The 25,712-nt window shown below is 30.6% G+C and overlaps 1 protein-coding gene across 1 annotated transcript in view; it reads right to left on the reverse strand.

Annotated features, from left to right (window-relative positions):
- The window catches only part of LOC148303862 (uncharacterized), a 33,063-nt gene extending 12,090 nt beyond the window's left edge, over positions 1-20,973 (reverse strand). The window contains exon 1 of the mRNA XM_088269262.1: positions 20,758-20,973. The gene's annotated coding sequence lies outside the window, so the exon portion shown is untranslated. The remainder of the gene's footprint in view (positions 1-20,757) is intronic.
- Between the last annotated feature and the right edge of the window lie 4,739 nt (positions 20,974-25,712).

The following is a 25,712-nucleotide window of genomic DNA, read 5'->3' on the forward strand; positions in this document are numbered from 1 at the left end:
AGACTCGTTTTGTGTTTATAACAGCCGATATAATTAATATTTTCATTCATCATTTTCTTTTGGAAATTTGCCTTCGTAAAAACGTTGTTTACGTAAGTTGGTAATGAATGACGTCACAGGAGCGATGGACTCTTTTTAATATTGGTGTCACTGCTAAAATAATAGCCCCCGTTCATATTATAACACAAATGGTAGTGTAGTGGTAAACAAACAATCCACACTACTACTATTATAGCTCTATAGAGCTTTATAAAGCAGAGACATTTTAGGATAAGCCGCATAACACACCCCGATGACATAAAATTTGATGACGTATAGTGGTGTCCGTTTTTCGTTTTATTCAAATAGCTTAAGTTTAAACCTTAATATCTCCCTTAGTTCTCTACAGATTTCAATAAGAATGTTACCGATAATTAACATGAATTTATTAGCCAATAGTAACACGTCACGAAATTGATCCACTGTGATAAAGACATCCAACCGATGACGTGTCCACATCACAAGAGACAGAAAACGGAACAGACAGATTCGAGAATCTATAAGAAGCAAGAAGAAATTGTGGTAGAGTAGATTCGAATCGAGAGACTCTTATTCAAAGTCCTCGACACCAACTGCAGGACCACATCCAACACACATTTTTTATCTTATTATTTTCGCTTGTAAAAAACCCCATAATGACCAAAACTGCCAGTAATGGGAGGTAATTTGAATGTAATTTTAATATCGCTTTTCTCTAATTTGATTCTGCGACCTTCTAGACTTTAAATTACAATGTAATAAAGACTTTGAATCGGTTTACGGTCTTTTTACTGGCATTTTGTAACCGGCGTTTTTACTGTGCATAATCGAGCTTATTAGGCACCTCTTTCTCTAATCTATGGTCCATTGCATAACGCACGCGCGTAATAAGGCTTAAATATTACCGTAATAATTATTGTTATATTCGAGGTATTAAAACTGATGAGGCGAAATCAACGCACAGCTCAAATGAGGAAACTTCGAATTTTTCAACCACGCACTGATTTTTATACTAGTCACATATACCTCTTTTGGTCCAAAGAACCTTGATTATAACCATTGTGCAATATAACCCTAATCTAGCGCTACAATGATTCTGTTAAAAGAAAATAATTAATTAAAAATATGTTGTAAATATGTTTGTTTGATTCTGTCATGCTTAGTTTTACAAACCATGCATATAAATATCGTTAATTGAGCATTTCCTAGGTGAATAGGCGAATTTTTTATACCTATTATTCATATCGCTCACTCCTTTCAAGAACGTCATAAATCAAAAAAACTTGATTTTTCAGGAGAACTTTTTAATGTTTAAAAATATAATACAATGTATTAAAAATAAATATCAAGCTACTTATTGAATTTTTTACTGTGCAACAGATCTTTTTAGGTAAAACCTGAAGGTTTTTTCTCCATTTGAAAAAGATTTAGTATATTTAAAAAAATAATTAAACAATACATTTTCTTCAAAATGCAAAAACAACACTTTCTGCTCTGTAGCGGGTTAATATTAAGTTAAAAATATGCCTCTTTTGCTGGGATATAGTACATTTTCTGAGCATTCCGAAAACATGCACAACTGAAAATTGACGATTTTTGATTTATGACGTTCTTGAAAGGAGTGAGCGATATATTATTCAGCACCTAGTACATATGTGTATTTTTTTTTATTAACAAAAAATTGTTAATTTTGTGTTAATAAAATGTAATTTAAATCGCAATTTTAAACACATTATTTTTTTTTAATGCAGAGACCCACCAAGCCACCTTGTGTGTCTTGTCGGTGGAGTTCTAATTTTAATACATTTTTCATTGTTTTTAACCATTTTAACCTAATATACACACAAAAAAGAGAGAAAAATTAAGAATATAAACATTTTACAATTATCATAAAATTAACTCTTAATCATTTACCCATTCCTTTATTTTGCCTTTGTTCCATATTTTATTTTGACCTCTAACATCCGTCGGCAACAAATTAAAAATGTTCGGAACGATATATTGCAGGATTAAAATTTAAAATTCTTGCTACCATATAAAATAATAAAAATAAGCCTGATTTATGAAAACTAATTATATTATATAATAATAATAATAAACCCTTATCCGCACCCCAATGGTGCATAGGGCACTGCGTCATGCAAACTCAGTGTTATCTTGATCGTTTACACATGAAGGAAAGGTGATCAGCCCTCCGCTTCAGGTACCAGTCCAGGGTAATATTGAATAAATATGACAGTGAAAAATCACTTATATTTATTTTACCCCCTTGGGAATCGAACCTCCAGAACGGTAGTTGACCATTAAACTACGGAGGCGGATAACTTGCAGTAATCTTTATTAGATTACTAGTTTATTACCCACATACATATTGTGATCTACTGTGCATATGATCTACTGTACACACTTTCACCGCGAACATCTTCTCAGTATACAATATAAATATTACACAACACACTTGGACCTTCGATTTTATTTAAAATGCTAATAAAAATGGCTAAATCAAATACCCTTGGAATTACATTACCGTTTTTATTTTCATCTATTATAGTAGTTGCCAATTTGTTCTTATGGTGAAATGTGTGAACGAAGTATTTACATAATTATACGTCTATTTTTTGTTCAATCTTTAACACTTTGTACTCCTCCGTAGTGTAATGGTCAGCACGCTAGCGTTCTGGAGGTCCCGGGTTCGATTCCCAGGAAGGGGGGCAAATAAATATAAGTGATTTTTTACTCTAATATTTATTCAATACTACACTGGATTGGCACCTGAAGCGGAGGGCTCATCACCTTTCCTTCGTGTGTAAACGATCAAGATGACACTGCGTTTGTATGATGCAGTGCCCTATGCACCATTGGGGTGCGGATAAGGGTTTTATTACTATTATTATTATTGAGAAGATTTGACAAAAGTTACCAACGATTTTTTTTCAACATTTGTTTTTTTTTTCGTACAAAAACGTTTGTACCAAGAAAATTGGAAGTCTAAAGACTACATGCTTCATAAATTGTATATAACGATTGATCGTTAAATTGATCATATAAACGCAGTGTTACCTCAAGGTAACACTGCGTTTATATGATGCAGTGCCCTATGCACCATCGGGGTACGGATAAAGGTTTGAAGATGAAGAATACACGTACAAAGTTAAACTGTATAAGTTTGTTTGTTCAAAATCTTAAATCCCTAACGTTATTCATCGATTAATTTAAAATTCTGACAACGTTGCATTGGAATACGCGCTTTTTTTATATGAGACACGTTTATGGTCAAAAATAATATTTTTGACTGCAATGGCAGCGACATCTGTTGAAAGTAACAGCAACATACGTAATTCTATTGCGCCTGTCGCTGTTACGAAAAATAATGGAAAATTGACATGTTTTTTTGTAAGTTTTATGAATTTTGCATCTCGTTTATTACGATATACGGCCTTGGAGTCACATTGTAAGTTATCAAAATTATATTATGAAGATGGAGGTAAGTAATATTATGCAATATACTTCTTCGGGTACGTCTGTACACACGCAAACACTCGAAACACATTGCAATATCGATTGAATAATAGATTCACATCGGGTATAATACAATTATTGTAAAATTCTAAAGAAACTGCGTGTTGAAAGATGTTAAGAATAAATGATAATAATAAATATTTAGAAATACTGTCAAAATAAAATTTACTGTGTAAAACGGTGAAACTGAAAATTTGTTTAAAAAAAGTATTCGAATGGATTTTTTACGGTTCTTACAATACATCAAAAAAGCTTGAAAATTCTTAATTTAAAAGTGAATACTATTGCAAGTATTCGAATGGAATTTTTCGAACATGCTAAATTTAAAAAATCAGGATTTCGTATTTTCTCACCGAAATGACACGTCTAATGGAATACCAATAAAAATACTACGTGAAGCAGCTGCCAAGAAGCATGATGCTGTCCGCCAAGCGCAATATTTGGTAGCGCGTGAGTTGCTGTCACGTGGTAAAAAAAAACATTATCAGTCATAAGTGTTTATAAAAACACGCGAGTATTCCAATGCATCGTTGTGACAATATTTCAAAGCAATCAGTATATAACTTAGGGTGATTTAAGATTTGGAACAAATACTTGTTATGCTTAGTTTTACAGTGGTTGTGAGAATACAATATTTTAGCAGCTGCCAAGAAGCACGCTGACAGATCCTTATCTGGACTACCCTTATCCTAAATTATTCCGAACAGTTCAGGTTCTACTGTATATAAACCCTTGATCGCTAACCCTTTTCTTTCCTTTATAATAATAATAATAAATTAGTTTTTTTCATGCATAAGGGTAAATGGCTCATTTTCATCTAGGTTTGGTATCTCCAAAGGCGCTAAACAGGGATGTGTAATGTCACTGCTGCTGTTTCAATCTAAACATTTTAATCTAAATGTTACACGTGTGTAAAGTGATCACTTAGACCAGCCTATGACGGTCGTCAGCCCCGTGAATGCCCAGACTTCCATATTCTTCTTCATATTTTCTGAGATGTCAAAATATAATATGAAAATAACTCCTGTGATTGGAGATAATCCAGATTTTGTGAACAAATATTTGGACACACTCAAAATGTTGTAAATAAGAAATTAGGGTAGGTAATTTAAATGAATTATCCAAATAGTTCCATTTTTGTAGAATTCTACCTCAAAGGGCGCTTTATATTACTTTTGCTCTATATTTTGTTTTCCCCTTTTTAATTTCACATGTCGATACAGCACACACCCATGCGTAACGCGTCAGGCAGGTAGGTACTTCAAATTAAATTCTAGTTCCCACAGCATTATCATATTGCGCGTAAATCGTGATGAAGCGCAGATAATAATACCCTTTGGCAACCAATCCTCATTGGCCAATACCGATCACTTGTCAAAATATGAGAAAATTTCAATATTTATTATTTGCGTCGAAGTTTTTAGCCTAAAAACACAATCACGAATTAATGCGTAAGAGATTTCACCAGGAAAAATAAACGAAGTACCTACCTACGATTATGTAGGAATGTATTTGGTTCAAATATTTTAGTCGTGCATACACGAGTAGGCGAAAAAATGGGATAGAGTTTTTTTTGTATTCGGAATTCGTGCGTTCGGAAGCCGCGAATCGGAAATCGAATCAAAAATCGATATTTGCTACCCAGTGATGGGATTCAAAATTTTCAAAAACCGCCGTTCGCCCTTTAGGTACTTAACCCCTAACCCATAGGGGTTAGGGGTTAAGTATCTAAATAAATAGTTTTTACGTTTAATCATGTATTTGTTTTTTATTATTCACATAAATAGAACATTCACATACCAACTCAGAATGCTCCAATTATAATAGTAGGTACAGATTTAAAAGTCAATTAAATGTAATGTAGCAATGTTGTAGTGATTTTCTATCGCATTTTTAAATTAATTTAATGTATCTATCTTTTTCTAGCCCTGTGGGAGACCGGCAAGTTATGGAAAGGAAAATATTGTTTACTTGTATATTTTTGAAGGGTATATATTTCGCGATATTCTTTTTACTAAGTGCTATAACTTGACTGAATTTTTCTATTTTTTTTTTCATCTTTCCAGTATATTTTTCTCTTCGTGAGGTTCAAATATTTTTACAAGGTGGCGGGCCAAGTAAACTGAGCGTGCTCCGATACATGATCTCAATCGGAATATTGTGTGACAACAAAGGGTTGAGGACCGGTTCGGCGAACTCTAAAAATTTTAGGCACCTGATCTAGCGAACCGGTGCAAACTGGAGTCCCACCATTGTTGCTTTCTCGTAAAAAAGTCGCATAAACAGTAGAACGTGGTTAAAAATAGAAGCCGAAAAGGGGAAAATACTAAGTACCTTCACTAGATATTGGTGAGATTTCTTCTTCATCTTTGATGAGATGTCAAAAAATAATATGTAAAATAACTCCTATAACTGCCTTCCTAGGCGCAATGTAAGTATGTACATAGATATAAGAACAAAAAAGTAAATTCACTACCTGAGTAGAATCAAGAATTGAAATCACACACCTAAGTAACTTCACTGCTAACTTAGAATCAATAAAATATATAAACTCATGCCTCTAGCGAGATAGCAAGTGTTTTTGCCTAGAATTTTCACTCATGAATTACATGAAATTATAGTAACTTTAAACATAAAGAGTAAATCCACTCACAAGTAGGCATAGGCTATGAAACTTATAAAGTTGAAGCCTGAGTAGGGACATGATAAACGGTGTTGCATAAGCCGTAGCTAGATTTCAGAGTCACTTGGACTTTAGGTAATTAAAAAAAAAACTCATATAATTGGAGATAATCCAGGTTTGGGAACAAGTATTATTGGGACACACTGAAAATGTTGTAAATATTTTTATATAAGTATACAAATTCTTATTATTTTTGACATCTCATCAAAGATGAAGAAGAATATGGAAGTCTGGGCATTTACGGGGCTGACGACCGTCATAGGCTGGTTTAAGTGATCACTTTACACACGTGTAACATTCACCAATTCTACCCATTATTGACAACCACACTACTCAAATTCTTGGAAGTTTTGTATATATGAACCAATTTAGAAACCTTGTTCTTGAATCAATAGAACTTCACTAGAGACATCTATTGGTGAGATGTAAAGAAGCTTTTTATTAAGCAGAAACTCTTATATTAGACTTCCATATTCTTCTTCATCTTTGATGAGATGTCAAAAATAATATGAAAATAACTCCTGTAATTGGAGATAATCCAGATTTTTTGAACAAGTATTTGGACACACTCAAAATGTTGTATACAAATTCTTCATGATGATGATTTCAAGATTGATTATGAAACACGGGAAGATTCTACTGTTACATAATTGGAAGACTTTTTTTTCTAATTGTGCCTTTTATGACTTCAATTAAATATTATATCTCCACATCATAAATCACCTGCATCATTCGCGCGTATCATTAAAAACATTCACTCTGTCTAATAACACGCGTGATGCTAAGTGTCAGACACTATTACAAAATTTAATTTAAATATTAATAAAAAAACTCATCATTTACGTTCATTATCCTTGTCTTCACCGAATATTCAAGAAATAAAATTTGAAAAAAAAACTATTTTTTTATTTGCATACTTTCACTTATTTTAATCGTAGGTTATGAAAATACTTTCTTATTTTCGAGTATGTACCAACAAAAATTTGACAAAAAACAATGAGTAACATTAAATATTTAGTCCGCCTTCTTACTGTTATGGTCAACACGCTCGGCTACCGTACAGGAGGTCCAGGATTCGATTCCTAGGGGGGGATCAAATAAATGTAAGTGATTTCACTATGATATTTATTCAATACTATCCTGGACTGGTACCTGAAGCGAAGGGCGTATGACCTTTTCTTTATGTTTTATTTTTATTTTTTCAAAGAGAAATATTGTGTTTTTATTATTTACAAAAATACGTCAATTTCATACTATTTCTGTGAGTCTAGGCGGTTCATTATTAGAAATAGGTATCAAATTGTGGTAGAGTGGGTTCGAACCGAGAAACTCTGACTCAAGAGTCCGCGACGCTAATCACGGGACCACAATCCGACACGTGTTAACGATCAAGATAACACTGTGTTTATATGATGCAGTGCCTTATGCACCATTGGGTGCGGTTGAAGGTTTTGATTGAATTGAATATTATAACGTGACTCGTCAGAGAAGAAAGAATTTATAAAAAAAGGAATATAGAAGTCTATGTAGACATTCACAAAGTAAACGAAATGTCATTGAAGTTATTGAAGTAATCATTTCAAATATATTTTTTAAATTCTGGCTAAGATTAAAAATGCGTTTGATGGATATGTGACCCTGGCTGACTCGAACCGGATGCAACAAATTTGACCAGGCAATCTGACGCTATATCCGAAGAAAAGCAAACCTTCGAGCTAACATTTATTATTGTCGTGTCTAAGAATAAAACATTTATCATATAATATCACAAAAAGCGCCCTTGAGATGGTATTTTACGAAAATGGTGATACATTTTCACAAGTTTCATTTTAAGATTTTTAATCCAGGATTCGGATTCACATACAAACTAAAGAGTTTCTGCTCAATAAAAAGCTTCACATCACCATAGATGTCTCCAGTGAAATTTCAGTGAATTCAAGCACTATGTTTCGAATAAGAACAATATAAGTTTCAAGAATTTGAGTAGTGTGGTTGTCAATCATATGGATCATGGGTAGAATTGATGAATGTTACACGCGTATAAAGTGACCACTTAAACCAGTCTATGACAGTCGTAAGCCCCGTAAATACCCAGACTTCCATATTATTATATGCTAAGATGTCAAAAAATAATATATAAAAATACATATTAATTACATATATTACATTAACGGGAAGTTATACATATTAATTATATATATTTAAAATCACTCCTAATAGTGTAGATAATCCAGATTTGTGAACAAGTATTTGGACACACTCAAAATGCTGTAAAATTAGTGTTATTGCAGAAACCCATATCGATTAGATATCGCAGTGATAAAAATCACTTAAAAAACCAAACAGCCCCCAATTAAGTTTTTTTCATGATTTATTTTCAAGTTTATACCAGGTAGCAAACGTTCCTTAATTTATTTCAAAATATTGTCTATCTTTTTAATTAGTAAATTTATCTATGGTTTACGCATGCGCATTGCACACTGACATTTCATTTGACAACTCAATTGGCGGGCAAGTCAAAATTTAGCGCGAGAAAGCGAAGGAGGTACGTTCGTACATTACTCTGCGATTCACAAATCCGCGCCGCTGCGTTCGGATAATAGCATAATTACGCGGTGGATCTAATTAATGATCATATCACCTGAGAACAATAACTAGATTGGTCTATTTTCTCATCTTCGCGAACTGCACCATTATGCAAGGCGCTGTAAATTGTAACGATGTTCACATTTCGGCTGTGACGCAATATTTTTGACCTAAAATGTAAGACAATAAATTAAAGCACATTTCTTTCGCCTTACTTTTGTCTGCGGTGAGATAATTACACATTTTAACGCTATAAAACATTGAAATGTGTATTTTTCGACGGATTATTTTGTACGTGTGAGTTTTTGTGATATAATAATCGAATTTTGGTTCCGCGGCTTTGTAACCGAAATCGTAGCATCGATTTCCTTGAATATATACATTTAATAACCGACTAAAAAAACTAGAAATTGAATTATTCGTTTTTAAATTCCACCTAGATAATAATAACTCACGATATATCATAGACATTGCAACACAGATTTAATATACATAAGTATACTTATACTAAAAGTTCATATAAAAAGAATATGAAAATTTGGGCATTTACAGGGCTTGTGATTTATCATTGGCTGGCTTGAGTGATCCTTGTGTAATGTTCAGTATCCTGTCCGTTATTGAACACCACATATTGCCAATTTTAGAGAGTTGATAATAAAAAATACAAATTATAAAAGTGCAAACAAAATTTGATTAATTTTTCCAAGCAGGATTACCGAAGACAATAGATGAATTTTTGTTTGTGTTTTGTATTGTTTATCTATTATAAATTAAGTGTTCATATTAAAAAAAAAAAGTTTTTGATCTATTTAAAACCTATCTTTAAATAACGGACTTTCAGTTTTTACGAACACTCCCCTCCCCCCAAATTAGTTCGTCATATCAAAGGTTTACTGTACTCACATTTCAAAGATCGTTTTAAAACATATGATTTTCTCTTCATATTATATATTTTCAAACCCTTATCCTCACCTGATGGTGCATAGGGCACTGCATCATATAAACGCAGTGTTATCTTGATCGTTAACAAGTGAAGAAAATGTGATCAGCCCTCCGCTTCAGGTACCAGTCCAGGGTAGTTGAATAAATATTACAGTGAAAAAAACACTAATATTTATTTGACCCCCCTCTGGGAATCGAACCCGGGACCTCCAGTACGGTGGCCCAGCGACCATTGCCGACCATTACACTACGGAGGCGGACTATAATATCGATTTGGTATACCAAAACTGTATTTACGTATTTACTATGGTATTTACTATGATTTGTGAGAAAGTGATTTGGATTCTACGAAAACAAATGCAAGATCTATGATTAGCATGAAAAACGATGGCATGATCTGGTATAGTGGAACTAGTAAGTTGTGACTCGTGTCTTCAGTCAAGAGATTAAACAAACTACTGTGGATAAGAAAAGCACCTCTTTTGTTGTTATGTAACCTTAATCGGTTTTGTAGCTTGAATACGGTGCTTCAAAACTCTCAGTACACTTTAATTTCATATATATATATATATATATATATATATATATATATATATATATATATATATATATATATATATATATATATATATATATATATAAAACGTGGTAATATTTTTCTTTGTAAATTGGGTTTAAATAATATGTAAAGTGGATGTATAATAAAAAAATTAACAATGTGTTGCTTTGTAATAAAAGAAACGACAGAAAAAGTTTATTCTTAATTAATCTTTACAATATTTTTCTATCTATCTGATTCTGATAGTTCACAATATTATAATTTTTTCTATCTAATGTCTTTTGTTTATTCAGTGCGACGCATGCGACATCTGGTGGTAGATTTGCAGTACATGTAGGTACTCAATAAAACGTATATATATATATATATATATATATATATATATATATATATATATATATATATATATATATATATATATATATATATATATATATAAACACACAATTATTTAAGAAAACATTTGTTTTTTTTTACCACTTGAGTTTTTTCATGACAACTAGCTAAACTTTCATATTCAGGTCTAAATGTAAACTAGAAAATGGAAGCTTATCTTATGAAACTAGATGTCATAAAAAACAAGTGTTTTGTTTAATAATTTCAACATATCTCACCACTCAGTAAATGCCGAAACAATTGATAAAAAATAAGAAAATTAAAAATAAAAAACAAAAAATAAAATTATATATATATATATATATATATATATATATATATATATATATATATATATATATATATATATATATATATATATATATATATATATATATATATTGGCAGAATTTTGGCATGGTTCGGTATATCAAATACTTGAAAGCGGTCAGGCCAGGAGTCCAAGATGACTTTGGTCTTCCTCTACTTCTTTTTTCAACTATGTAATTCCTCATAATTTTGTTTAACCGTTCTTTTCTCACTCATACGTTCCACATGTCCACACCATCTCAACACACATTTCTTTACAATATAATAAAAAATAAATAACATAAAACATATCCCTCGAGTTGTGTGGCACCCATTAGATAATAACCATTATGTCATTTGAGGAACTGCAGAGAAACGAACGGAGTATACAGTCTTACGGATGTACGAGCATATTATATACAAAATAAAAGAATAACGCGGTACTTATCTTCGTGTATTGAACTAGGCAATATTATTCAATAATGATCATACTATTGAGATTCCCACAGACGATTTGAGATAAAAACTACACAGAAGATTTATTCACAGGGTCGTATGTTAGAATGTGATTATAATTGTAATAGCATATCTTAATATAATTAATTAATAATTATAATTTCAAAAACTAGCTGTTTTTTAACGATTTATTATTACAAAAGTTATTTTTCGTAATTTTAATTAATTTTTTAGACATTTCTACTTTCACAATCTAAATTAATAACGCAGTTCTCTCTAACAAAGGGCTCTTGTGCTTGGAGAGGGACTTACACGTATTATTTATTGTTTCTGTTTGTTGGGAACATAATTTATTTTTATTCAAATTATTTTTTTGTGTTTTTCTTTTTTTTCTTAGATTAACTTGTGTATAATTCACAACATTTGGAGTGTGTCCAAATACTTGTTCACAAATCTGGATTATCTCCAATTATAGGAGTATTTTTCACATTATTTTTTGACATCTCATCAAAGACGAAGAAGAGTACGGAAGTCTGGGCATTTACGGGGCTGACGACCGTCATAGGCTGGTTTAATGATTCAATAGCAATGTTTCAAAATTGGTTCATATATATATGTAGAACTTCCGAGAAATTGAATAGTGTGGTTGTCATTAATGGGTAGAATTGGTGAATGTTATACGTGTGTAAAGTGTAATTACAAAAAGTAATATGTATGTAATTCATTTTAAATCATTTAAGTTATTTCAAATAAAAACTTATATAATGAAAGGCTAAATGAAGGCAAGATCATCACTCCTACGCTTCTGGGACCAGTCCAGAGTAATATAATAAATATTAGAGTGTAAAATCATTATGATTCATTTTCACCCCCTCTTGGGAATCGAACCCAGGACCTCCAGCACGGTAGCTAAACTACCATCACACCACGGAGGCAGACAAAAATATTACCTGTGTTTAAAGAAAATTAAGTTGCGATATATCGTATGTCGGGCCTTAAGAGCGGGCATTAATTTCGGCGATTTTTTTTACAGCTCAGTTATAAATTAACGCTCGATGTTGCAAAATGACACAAAACCAAGGAATTCTCACAGAATATCAAAATATAGGAGATTTCTAGCGTCAATTTTGTAAAATTATGATAATAACCCGGCCCGAGCACGACATGTTAACATATTTGCGAAACCGCATTGTCTGTCGGGAGGCTTACCAAATTATGCTAATTATGCACACGGCTCTTCGTCCTACAAAAGACGGAGTATCCATTTCGCTACGGGATAAATAAGATGGCCTCCGAATTGGGCAATAATTTCTCGTACTATCATCAATAGGACACGTACATTTGTGAAATGTGTTACGTGAATTGAAAATGCATTCTCTACGGTATTTTAAATATTTGTGTTTTGATGTTATATAGCGCTTTATCCTCAAGTTGTGGATTGTGAAACCGTCGTAAATAATTTGGCACACTTGTCTGTTCGTTACAAAGAAGGTTTTTGCCAAACCTTCTGGATACAGAGAGCGTCTCCAAACTTTGAGATGCGCTGGATTGCAAAACTGACATATTCTGTATTCGGCTGTCCAAACTTAAAACACAGTAAGGGTCATTTTTTGTAGCACGTTTTCATTGAAAGGAATATCTCTAGATAGTATTTCCAATCTACGCGACCTTGAAGAAACTAGATATTGACTTTTTAACGAGAATAAAAGTTGAGCCATCCGAACAGATGCAAGATTCATATTTCACATTGCTTTTGTTATTTTAATCATTTCGTGTGATATCGATTTATGCAAATTAATGTAAAATATTTACCAAAAAACGGTATGAAAAGTAACCTGATCATTTATATATATATATTTGGTGTTTAATTTGTAGGTTTCCATTAATTGAAATATCAAATATTACAATTAAACGCTGATTTTTAGAGTCTACTAAATAGTATTTTATTTTTATTAATTGATTCGGCAGTAACTTTGTGGTAAAACTATCCATTTTTAATTAATGTTTTACACCGTAATACGGTGTTTGAAAATGATGCGGAATGCATCGAAACACGTGTCACAGTATATTTTAAGAAATAGTGGTACCTATTTACTAAGTAAAAAATTAATTAAAAAATAGTATTTTATTATTAAAAATACATAAAAATGTGACAATCGTTTCTCCTAGTTATGGCATTTTCCAAATAATGTGAAGATAAAAGGCTGTGAAGATAAAATATAGCTATGTCCGCCTCCGTAGTGTAATGGTCAGCACGCTCGGCTACCGTTCTGGAGGTCCCGGGTTCGTTTCCCAAGGGGGGTAAAATAAATATAAGTGATTTTTTTCAATGTCATATTTATTCAATATTACCCTGGACTGGTACCTGAAGCGGAGGGCTGATCACCTTTCCTTCATGTGTAAACGATCAAGATAACACTTCGTTTATATGACGCAGTGCCCTATGCACCATTGGGGTGCGGATAAGGGTTTTATTAAATTATTATTTTAAAATTGTAGATACTTAAGTAATAGTTATAAAATGTGCAGTAATATTTTATGGGAGAAAACAATAAGTGAGGGAAAGGCCAAGTGTTTTATGGGTTATGGGGCATATAGGTACTTATATCAGTTTTCGAGGAAAGGAAGAATCTATTGATGTGGCATAGGAAGTGTTTTTATATATTATTTTTTGACATATCATCAAAGATGATAGAACTTCCAAGAATTTGAATAGTTTGGTTGTCAATAATGAGTAGAATAGGTGAATGTTACATGTGTGTAAAGTGATCACTTACACCAGCCTATGACGGTCGTCAGTCCCGCAAATGCCCAGACTTCCATATTCTTCTTCATCTTTGATGAGATGTCAAAAAATAATATAAATAGTATTTGTTTAAAAATTATATGTATACATAAGCCTGATCATATTTGGGGACAAGGCAATCACCTTGGATCCTCCTCGAAAGACAGATCTCCTGCCTCGGAAATATACGAGATTGGACAGGGATCAGGACCTGTTTAGATCTGCCCAAGACAAGGACAATTACTCTCAAGTTATAGTCGACGTCAGAGGGACCTACATGACAAGCACACAAGAAGAAATCTAGAACGATCCATTCGCACTGACGTATCTTATCGAATTTGCCTTCAAATAAAGCAATGAAAATTAACTATGCCCACAGATTGCACAATAAATGTATTTATTGAAAACGCCGGGCTGAAAAAGAGGCGAGTGAAAGACAATGGCGCGTTTCGGCTACACTGCCTCCTAGATATATCTGACATTTCCCACGAAAATGTTTATTCTGCGGCCGCACGATACACAAATAAAGGATTTCGCCATCTATTCATAATAATTACTCGCACTTGTGTATGCGTAATTATTTCAAAACGGAAACAAAGTCTGGCAACTTTTTGTCGAGGTGACGCCTGACAGTTTCAATTTGCCGCCCTTTTCGGTGTTGCTAGTCTGATAAAATACTGTTTTTACTCGGTAGGAACGTAAGTTTAAAGATACTAGCTTTTTTAGCATTTCTGTTAATTAATTTTTCTACTTTTACTCGATAGATATGCCAGATTAAAGATATCACATTATTCGGTATTTCTGGTTCAATTATGCACTTTTTCACTCAGCAAAAATACTAGATTAAACATACCGCCTTTTTCGGTATTACTAGTTAAATAATACACTGTTTTTACTCTGCAGACAAGCCAGATTAAACGTACTGCCTTTTTCGGTATTACTAGTTAAATAACGCACTATTTTTACTCTGGAGGCATGGCAGATTAAACATAACGTCTTTTTCTGTATTACTGGTTTAATATTGCACTTTTTTCACTCTAGAAGAATGCTAGATTAAACATGCCCCCTTTTCCAGTATTACTTGTGTAATAATGCCCTATTTTTACTTGAGAGAAATGCTAGATTAAACATACCGCCTTTTTCGGTATTGCTCGATAATGCTCTATTTTTACTACGAAATAATGCTTGTTTGTTCGGTATTTCTGGTTTAATAATAATAACTGATAACAAGTTTGGCTATTCGAAATCGGCAGGAATGCTGGATATAGCAAACTGGATTTTTTTTAGTGTTGCTGTTATAATTGCTGGATAAATAATGTGTTACTTGTATTGGGGAGAAGTGCCAGATTTAACATACTGCCTTTATACTTAATTAAACTTATTTATACTTATATTTGGTTTCAAATTACTACTTTTCTTATTATTTACAAGTGACGTTGGTAAACATTTAAAAAAATATTTAAAAAAAACAGGTCGCCGCTGTGATCGAAAGTTTGGTCACCCCTAATTTACAATACAAATGGAAACAAATTATCTTAGCCCTTCATAGCACTGTTTTGTGATTGCGACATTTTTTCATTTCTCTCGCGAGTCAAGGACTTTTGGAAGATAAAAATCAAGATTTCCATAATTATAATTGAAGTTGAAATACAATGCTTGCAATTGGTAAAGGTTTACTTTGTATAAAGGTATGTGTATATATTATATATACGTACACAACCGTGGCCATATGTATTAGGCACCCCCTACAGAATCGGTCTATGTCTTTGAATACTGCGACTCTTGGAATTCTTGCAATCTTTTCGGGTACAATATTGTATTGTATTATTGTATTAAGATGGATTTTACCGACTACTTACTACCTGCTATCCCGACCTACGACAATAAAGAGCGTGGTTTATTTAAAAACACTCTGTTTACTAATCAAAACCATTAAAAAATCGGACTAATATGTGTTTAAACTATCTTCCAAACTGAAAAGTGAATGCAATACAAAAATTTAGACACGCGTCGCGAAGAAACGTCTTCGGAAATCTGGATTACGAAGCTGCAAAGCGAGGAAGAAACCTTGTAATATATTGATGTTCAAATATTTTTTTTATATTATGAAAAGGGTATTATCGCCCGGGAGGAATATCTAATTTTACATACTCAACCTATAAAGGATTGTGTAAGACTAGTTTTGTGTTTATAACAGCCGATATAATCAACATTTTCTTTTGTAAAATTCGCCTTCGTAAAAACGTTTTCGTAGGTTGGTAACGAATGACGTCACAGAAAACAATCCACACTGCTACTATTACAGCTCTATAAAGCATATACATAAAGGGATACGCCCCATAACACACCCGATAATGTAAAATTTGATGACGTATAGCGGTGTCCGTTTTTCGTTTTATTCAAATATCTAAAGTTTAAACCTTCTTTTCTCCCTTAGCTCTCTGCAGATTTCTATAAGAATGTTACCGATGTCTGATTTTTCATATTAATTTATTAGCCAATGAAATTGATCCATTAACGTTTCTTAGCGCTCCTGCCGATTTATTTACAACATTTTGAGTATTATATGTCCAAATACTTGTTCACAAAATCTGGATTATCTCCAATTACAGGAGTTATTTTCATATTATTTTTTGACATCTCATCAAAGATGAAGAAGAATATGGAAGTCTGGGCATAGGCTGGTTTAAACCAGCCTATGACGGTCGTCAGCCCCGTAAATGCCCAGACTTCCATTGATATCTCATCAAAGATGAAGAAGAAAATAATCTCATCTAGTGAAGTTCTAGTGATTCAAGAACAAGGTTTCTAAATTGGTTCATATATATATATATATATATATATATATATATATATATATATATATATATATATATATATATATATATATATATATATATATATATATATATATACATATATATATATATATATATATGTATATATATATATATATATATATATATATATATATTTATATATATATATATATATATATATATATATATATATATATATATATATATATATATATATATATATATATATATATATATATATATATATATATATATATATATATATATATATATATATATATATATATATATATATATATATATATATATAGAACTTCCAAGAATTTGAGTAGTGTGGTTGTCAATAATGGGTAGAATTTGAGAATGTTACATGTGTGTAAAGTGATCACTTAAACCAGCCTATGGCAGTCGTCAGCCCCGTAAATGCCCAGACTTCCATATTCTTCTACATCTTTGATGAGATGTCAAAAAATAATACTCCTGTCGATTGCCTTTAATTTTTAGATGGCTATTTTATTTATTGTTTTGGCATTTACTTTGTGGTAAGACATGTTAAAATGATTAAGGGAACACTTCTACTAGTTTCGGAATCTAAACTAGTAGTCATTAATAAACTCAAGTGGTATAAAAACAAGTGATTCCTAAATCATTTTAGATGGCACGTTTGCAATATCAACGATAACGCATTGCATTTGTATATTTTTACAGTACTCTTGCAAATTATATTTCTATACAAGTTATATTATCCAGCGACCATGTTAACACATCGGCCATATAAGCAAATTCAAGGTGCACGATCTGTTCTCTCTTCTTGTAACCACGAGTGAAAGCTCCATGCAAAGCACCATTATAAGGTTAAGATAAAGATCCGCATAGATTAGGTACAGAATGGTTTATTGTTCAATCGGCTGACAGTTACTGGCGCAAGTACTAATGCGAATCGTGCGAGCGGTCTAGTACGAGTGAAGGTAATGAAATTAATTCACCTACGGTCAGTGCTTGGGCAAGTACTGTGTATAGATGACGTAAGTGAGCTTTCAATGCGAACGGGACGCGTTAAGAAAAAGCTGTCGTAAAAGACCACAGTAAAAATACGTACGAGGAAATTTTGTAAAACAGTGTAATAGGGTACCTGTATAAAAAATACGTGTATGGAAAATGCGTAGGTACATTAAAAACTTATAACTCATAAAACATTTTTAAACGTATTTAGTAACATTAGTAACATTTAGTACATATTTAGTAACATTTTTTAATTTTCACGCTTTTCATTTTTTGTTTTCTGTTAAAATCAAATATTTGTAGTTTGTATTAGCACTATTAATCTAATGTTATTTCTGATAATAAGTATATATATTATTTTTGCCAGTGCCCTTTACTTTAACCTAAAATATAATGTATACCCACACACAGGCCATTCCTTTGTGGGATCTTTTCTTGTATTAATATTATATATTTTCTTTATTTTGTATTATATTACATACATTGGATCTTTTTTGAATTATAATACATAATTGTGAAATGCAAAAGAATTTAAAATAAAATAAAATAAAGTGAAATGAAAGTGTGTAGGTACATTGAATTTGGATCCACTGAAAATGCGTACAAGGAGAATGCGTTCACAGAAAAATGCTTAGACTAAAAAGTGCGTAAATTTAAAATCCGTTTAAGGAAAAATACACTCAAAGAAAATGTGTAGATATATTGAAAAATGCGTACACTAAAAAATGCGTACATTAAAAAATTCATACATTAAAAAATGCGTACATTAAAAATACGTACACTAAAAAATGCATATATTAAAAATCCGTTAAAGGAAAAATACACACAATGAAAATATGAAGAAATATTGAAATTGCGCACACTGAAAAATGCGTTCCTTTAAAAAATGCATACACTAAAAAAGGCTACATTCAAAATGCGTACACTGAAAAATGCGTACCTTAAAAATCCGTTAAAGGAAAAATACGCGTTATGAAAATGTGTAAAAATATTGAAATTGCGTACACTAAAAAAAGCGTTAAGTAAAATAAGAACTGGGAACTAGGATGTAAAATATATGCAAAAAAATGTGTACTTTGAAATTCCGTAAAAAGAGAAAAGTGTGCCAGAAAAATGCGTTCACTGAAAAATACTTACACATGTTTATAAACACATACATATGTACATATTGTATATATGGTATACCTGTAATTAATTGTTTTAAGCTAAATCTAATTATTAATTCGTATAAAGCATGTATTTGTTTTTTTTTTTAAATATAATTAAGTGAAATAACATGAAAAAAATATATAAGAACACTATGTCAGAAATAGAAAAAAAATTAATAAATCCTTACAAAATAGTTACTACTGACGATTTTTTAAGTATATAAATATGAATTAAATTATATGATTTGCACATTAAAAAACTTACTGTTATAGGTTTTAAAAATAATGTTAAATATAACAAAACATTTAGATTTCTAACAGATTGCACAACTTATGAAAAATCGTTATTATTATGGAAATTTAAACTTATCTACATATTTATGGGTAACTATTGTTGCTAATACCCTTTACAGACAGCTATACTCACTCCTTTCAAGAACGTCATAAATCAAAATACTTGATTTTTCAGGAGAACGTTTTTAAAGTTTAAAAATATAATACAATGTATTAATAATAAATATCAAGCCACTTACTGAACTTTTACTGTGCAACAGATCTTTTTAGGTAAAACCTGAAGGTTTTTTTCTCAATTTGAAAAACATTAAGTAAATTCAAAAAAAAAATTAAACAATACCTTTTCTTCAAAATGCAAAAACAATACATTCTGCCCTGTAGCGGGTAAATATTAAGTTAAAAATATGCCGCTTTTGCTGGGATATAGTACATTTTCAGGCCATTCCGAAAAATGTACAACTGAAAATATACGATTTTTGATTTATGACGTTCTTGAAAGGAGTGAGCGACATGTAAAATTCATACATGAAATTTGCTTAAAATTAATATTGTGATATATCGTGGGTATACTAGCAAAAAACGTTAACTCTAAAACCATTGTTTGAATGATACCTGTTATTTAAAGTTTTTAGCCTGAATAAATACCCGCTTTTAAACTTAGTTTTCCCTAGTCTTCCTCTGCTTCTATTTCCAACTACATTCGTTTCGTAAATGAATTTTTCTGTTCTTTCTTCACTCATTCGTTCCACATGTCCAAACGATCCTAACACACCTTTCTTAATTTTATCGGTAATGCTTATCTCGGCATCGAATTATTTCTGTATTTCACCATTCAAACAGATGTTTGAATGGTGAAATAATAGATTATTATACATCGTTTTGCCGCACATTTGTTTGAGCAACTACATACTTCACTTCCATACATTAGTGTTGGAACTAGGACTCCGTTGTGTGCTGCCAATATTATCGTTCTAATTAATTCGTTCCTCATGCCAAAACCATTTAAACACACCTTTTTATAATTTTATCGATTAATCCTTACATTATTTCCTTATTTCACTATTCGAAGATGTGATAGCATACGTCGTTTTGACGCACATTCGTCTAAGTGATCGCATTTTAACCTCACAACTAACAAACGTTTAATTATTGATATTTTAAATTGTTTTTTTATTTTTTTTGTTAGTGTGTTTATTACTGAAAAATAAATTAAATATATATTCTGAATATTTGCAAATAAATGATTTAGAAAAAAAACTCACCAACTTTTATTCGATCCTTTCACTAACACCAAAAGCTCACAAAACGTCCTTTTAAAAAAATGTCCCAGAGACAGGAAATCAAACAATACACAGATTTTAAAACCGAAGCACCTAGGACACGAGATGAAATAATTTGAATTAAAATGTTTGATATGAGACTTGAATTGTTCGTACGTTAGCGCGCGGTGTGACACAGTTCATAAAGCAAAGAGCAATGATGCATCTCGCGGGAGATTGCCTTATATACGGATGTGTTGGTACCTTGGACCAAGCCACCTCTTCTAGCTCCTGGGCTCTTGGTAATTGTGATCTGTCTATTTTGTTAAAATTTGTTTTATCAATATATATTTTAATAAATATTAAAATATATATTAATGTTATTTTAATGCATTTTATTAAAATGGAGATGTTTTATACGTTTCAGACTAAAATAATGAGATAGCGAAGAAAAACTTGAAAAAATTAGTTAGTTACGATGAAAGATTACGACTATAATATACATGTAAACACATATATATATATATATATATATATATATATATATATATATATATATATATATATATATATATATATATATATATATATAAATATAGATATATATATATATATATATATATATATATATATATATATATATATATATATATATATATATATATATATATATATTTATATATATATATATATATATATATATATATATATATATATATATATATATATATATATATATATATATATATATATACATATATATATATATATATATATATATATATATATATATATATATATATATATATACATATATATATATATATATATATATATATATATATATATATATATATATATATATATATATATATATTTATATGTATATATATATATATAAATATATATATTTATATGTATATATATATAAATATATATATATATATATATATATATACATATATATATATATATATATATACATATATATATATATATATATATATATATATATATATATATATATATATATATATATATATATTTATATATATATAAATATATATATATACATATATATATATATATATATATATATATATATATATATATATATATATATATATATATATATATATATATATATTTATATATATATAAATATATATATATATATATATATATATATATATATATATATATATATATATATATATATATATATATGTGTATATATTGTCCGCCTCCGTAGTGTAATGGTCAGCACGCTAGGCTACCGCTCTGGAGGTCCCGGGTTCGATTCCCAGGGGGGGGGGTTAAATAAATATACGTGATTTTTTCACTATAATATTTATTCAATATTACCCTGGACTGGTATCTGAAGCGGAGAGGGCTGTTCACTTTTCCTTCATGTGTTAACGATCAAGAAACACTGCGTTTATCTGATGCAGTGCCCTATGCACCATTGAGGTGCGGATAAGGGTTTGAAGAAGAATATATTTATGTATATATATATATATATATATATATATATATATATATATATATATACATATATATAATTATATATATATATATATATATATATATATATATATATATATATATATATATATATATATATATATATATATATATATATATATATATATATATATATATATATATATATATATATATATATATATATATATATATATATATATATATATTTATTTATTTATTTAATTTTGCATAATTTCATGGAAAACATATTTTTAAAATATTTTTCACCTCATTCGGACACCATTAAACTGGATCGGGATAGTTTATGTTTCACATTAACCTATGGTAACGATGCAATAATAATAATAAATAATAATAAGAGTAATAAAACTGATGACTTTGACATTTGCGAAAGAAGAGGATGCAAAAAGTGGAGCTTGCTAAATATGCTTCCTTTGGCTGGTACCTTATAATGTTAACACTGGCACAGATACATTCGACGACCTATATTTGCGTAGATCATTGTAAAAATACATAATAAACCAGTTTGCTTACAATCCGAAAATAATTTTATGTACAGTGATATACACATAGTGTCTCCGTAGTGTAATGGTCAGCATGATCGCCTACCGTTCTGGAGGTCCCGGGTTCGATTCCCAGGGCGGTTTAATAAATATAAGTGATTTTTTCACTCTAATATTTATTCAATATTACACTGGACTGGTACCTGAAGTGGAGGGCTGATCACCTTTCCTTCATGTGTAATCGATCAAGATAACACTGCGTTTATATGAAGCAGTGCCCTATGCACCATTAGGGTGCGGTAAGGGATTTATTATTATTATTATACACATAGAATCGCAAAATTGTATAATAAGTAAAGTGAAACCTCTATCTATCGTTCCTCGAATAATCGTTATCCCGGATGTGTCGTTTATTTCTTCTACCCCGAATTCATTTCATACAAAAAATTTTCGCATCGATCGTTTTCATCCAACATTTTACCGCATATATATTTGATATATATTTGATATAATTTGTCTGTTTTTTTTTACATTTTTACATTTTCTCAATTTTGTTATATTCGACGACAATATTTCAACGTGTGGGATGCAGACTATCAAAAGCTTTTGTGATGGATACAGCAGAAGAGATCTCAAGATCTTTGTGTTCTGTTCAACGTTGTATTTTTTTAATTAATACATTTCTTTACATCTAAAAATTTCATTCTTAAAATTTCAACCTACCAATGGTTTTGCTATTGGGAAGACGGTATCTTTACTCGATCGTATATCCTTGTGTATTGACTTCTTTATCCCGCATTCATTGTTTTCCCGCATTCATAGTTTATTACAGTAGGTCCCTTTAAAAACGATAGATAGGGGTTTCACTGTATATAAAAGTTTTAAAATGTATAACGAAGAATGGAAAGAGTCTGAAAGAACTTAAAATGAAATGTTATGTGTACTGTAAGAAGATGTATATACATATTTGCGATGTAAATAATATTAAGTGTATATAATACTTTGTATTCAATTTCAATTCAAACCCTTATCCGCACCCCGATGGTGCATAGGGCACACTGCATTATATAAACACAGTGTTAACAGAGGAAAGGTGATCAGCCCTCCGCTTCAGGTACCAGTCCAGGGTAGTATTGAATAAATATTAGAGTGAAAAAAATCACTTATATTTATTTTTAATAAATGTTTTACTTACAACATTTTGAGTGTGTCCAAATACTTGTTCACAAAATCTGGATTATCTCCAATTACAGGAGTTATTTTCATATTATTTTTTGACATCTCATCAACGATGAAGAAAAATATGGAAGTCTGGGCATTTACGGGGCTGACGACCGTCATAGGCTTGTTTAAGTGATCACTTTACACACGTGTAACATTCACCAATTCTACCCATTATTGACAACCACACTACTTAAATTCTTGGAAGCTCTATATATATGAACCAATTTAGAAACCTTGTTCTTGAATCACTAGAACTTCACTAGAGACATCTATTGGTGAGATGTAAAGAAGCTTTCTATTAAGCAGAAACTCTTATATTAGTATGTGAGGTCCGAATCCTGGATTATAATTACACACATGAGAAACGCCAGAAAACAACATTTTCATTTTTATTATTAAGCTTATAATTTGACCAGATAATTTATTTACAACATTTTGAGTGTGTCAAATAATTTTGTATAATTTGAAAATAACTCCTGTAATTGGAGATAATCCAGATTTTGTGAACAAGTAAGTCTCCCATAAATTATTGTTGCACGTGTTAAAACTGTCACTTAGAATTGTATAGCTACATAAGGACCGTCAGTCCATTTGATCTTCACATTCGTTTGAAAATGCCATAACTAGGCGGAACAATTGTCACAATATTATTTTTTTATGTGTTTTTGTTAATAAAATACAACTTAGTCGACTCAAAAAATCTGTTTTTGATTTAAAAACTAATACATAAATATGTGCATTAAGGCTTATTAAATATTGAAGGTTAGTCTAAATTTGAAAGTTTATTTTTTATAAAAAATAGATAGATATTACCATAAAATGTTTGCCAGATCAATTAATGAAAATACAACGTTGCTATACCCTTTCATACAATCCATACAAATACCAAATAAGTTTATTTATTGTTTCGGCATTAACTTTGTGGTAAGACATGTTACAATAATTAAAGTAAACACTTCGTTTTTCACCACTTGAGTTTTATTATAGACTACATGTTTCAGAAGTTAAACTTCCATCATTCAGGTCTGTATAATAACTATAGTTATTATATGTATAGTTATTATAGTTATTATAATAATAATAATAATAAAACCCTTATCCGCACCCCAATGGTGCATAGGGCACTGCGTCATGTAAACGCATTGTTATCTTGATCGTTTACACATGAAGGAAAGGTGATCAGCCCTTCGCTTCAGGTACCAGTCCAGGGTAATATTGAATAAATATTACAGTGAAAAAATCACTTATATTTATTTTACTCCCCCTGGGAATCGAACCCGGGACCTCCAGAACGGTAGCCGAGCGTGCTGACCATTACACTACGGAGGCGGACAGTTATTATATCCCATAGTTATTATGGTTATTATATTATTATGTATAGTTATTATACAGACCTGAATGATGGAAGTTTAACTTCTGAAACATGTAGTCTATAATAAAACTCAAGTGGTAAAAAACGAAGTGTTTTCTTTGATTATTGTACCAAATAAGTTATTGTATAAGGCAAAGATATGTAGATAATAGAAAAATGCATCCTATCAACAATCTTTTACCGTTTCGTTTGTTGTGTGGTAATTAGTAAGAAATGCTAAAATAAAAACTAACATGTATATTAATTCAACGATTGACTGCTCAAAATTACACAACTTCCAAAATATGTGATCATCTTGAACAGAATCAACGACATCGATCTCAATTTTTAAATATCATACCTCTCACGATTAT

This window comes from Brachycentrus maculatus, unplaced genomic scaffold (assembly GCF_059751285.1).
Source record: "Brachycentrus maculatus isolate JH-2025_06_01 unplaced genomic scaffold, ASM5975128v1 h1tg000343l, whole genome shotgun sequence".
NCBI lineage: Eukaryota > Metazoa > Arthropoda > Insecta > Trichoptera > Brachycentridae > Brachycentrus > Brachycentrus maculatus.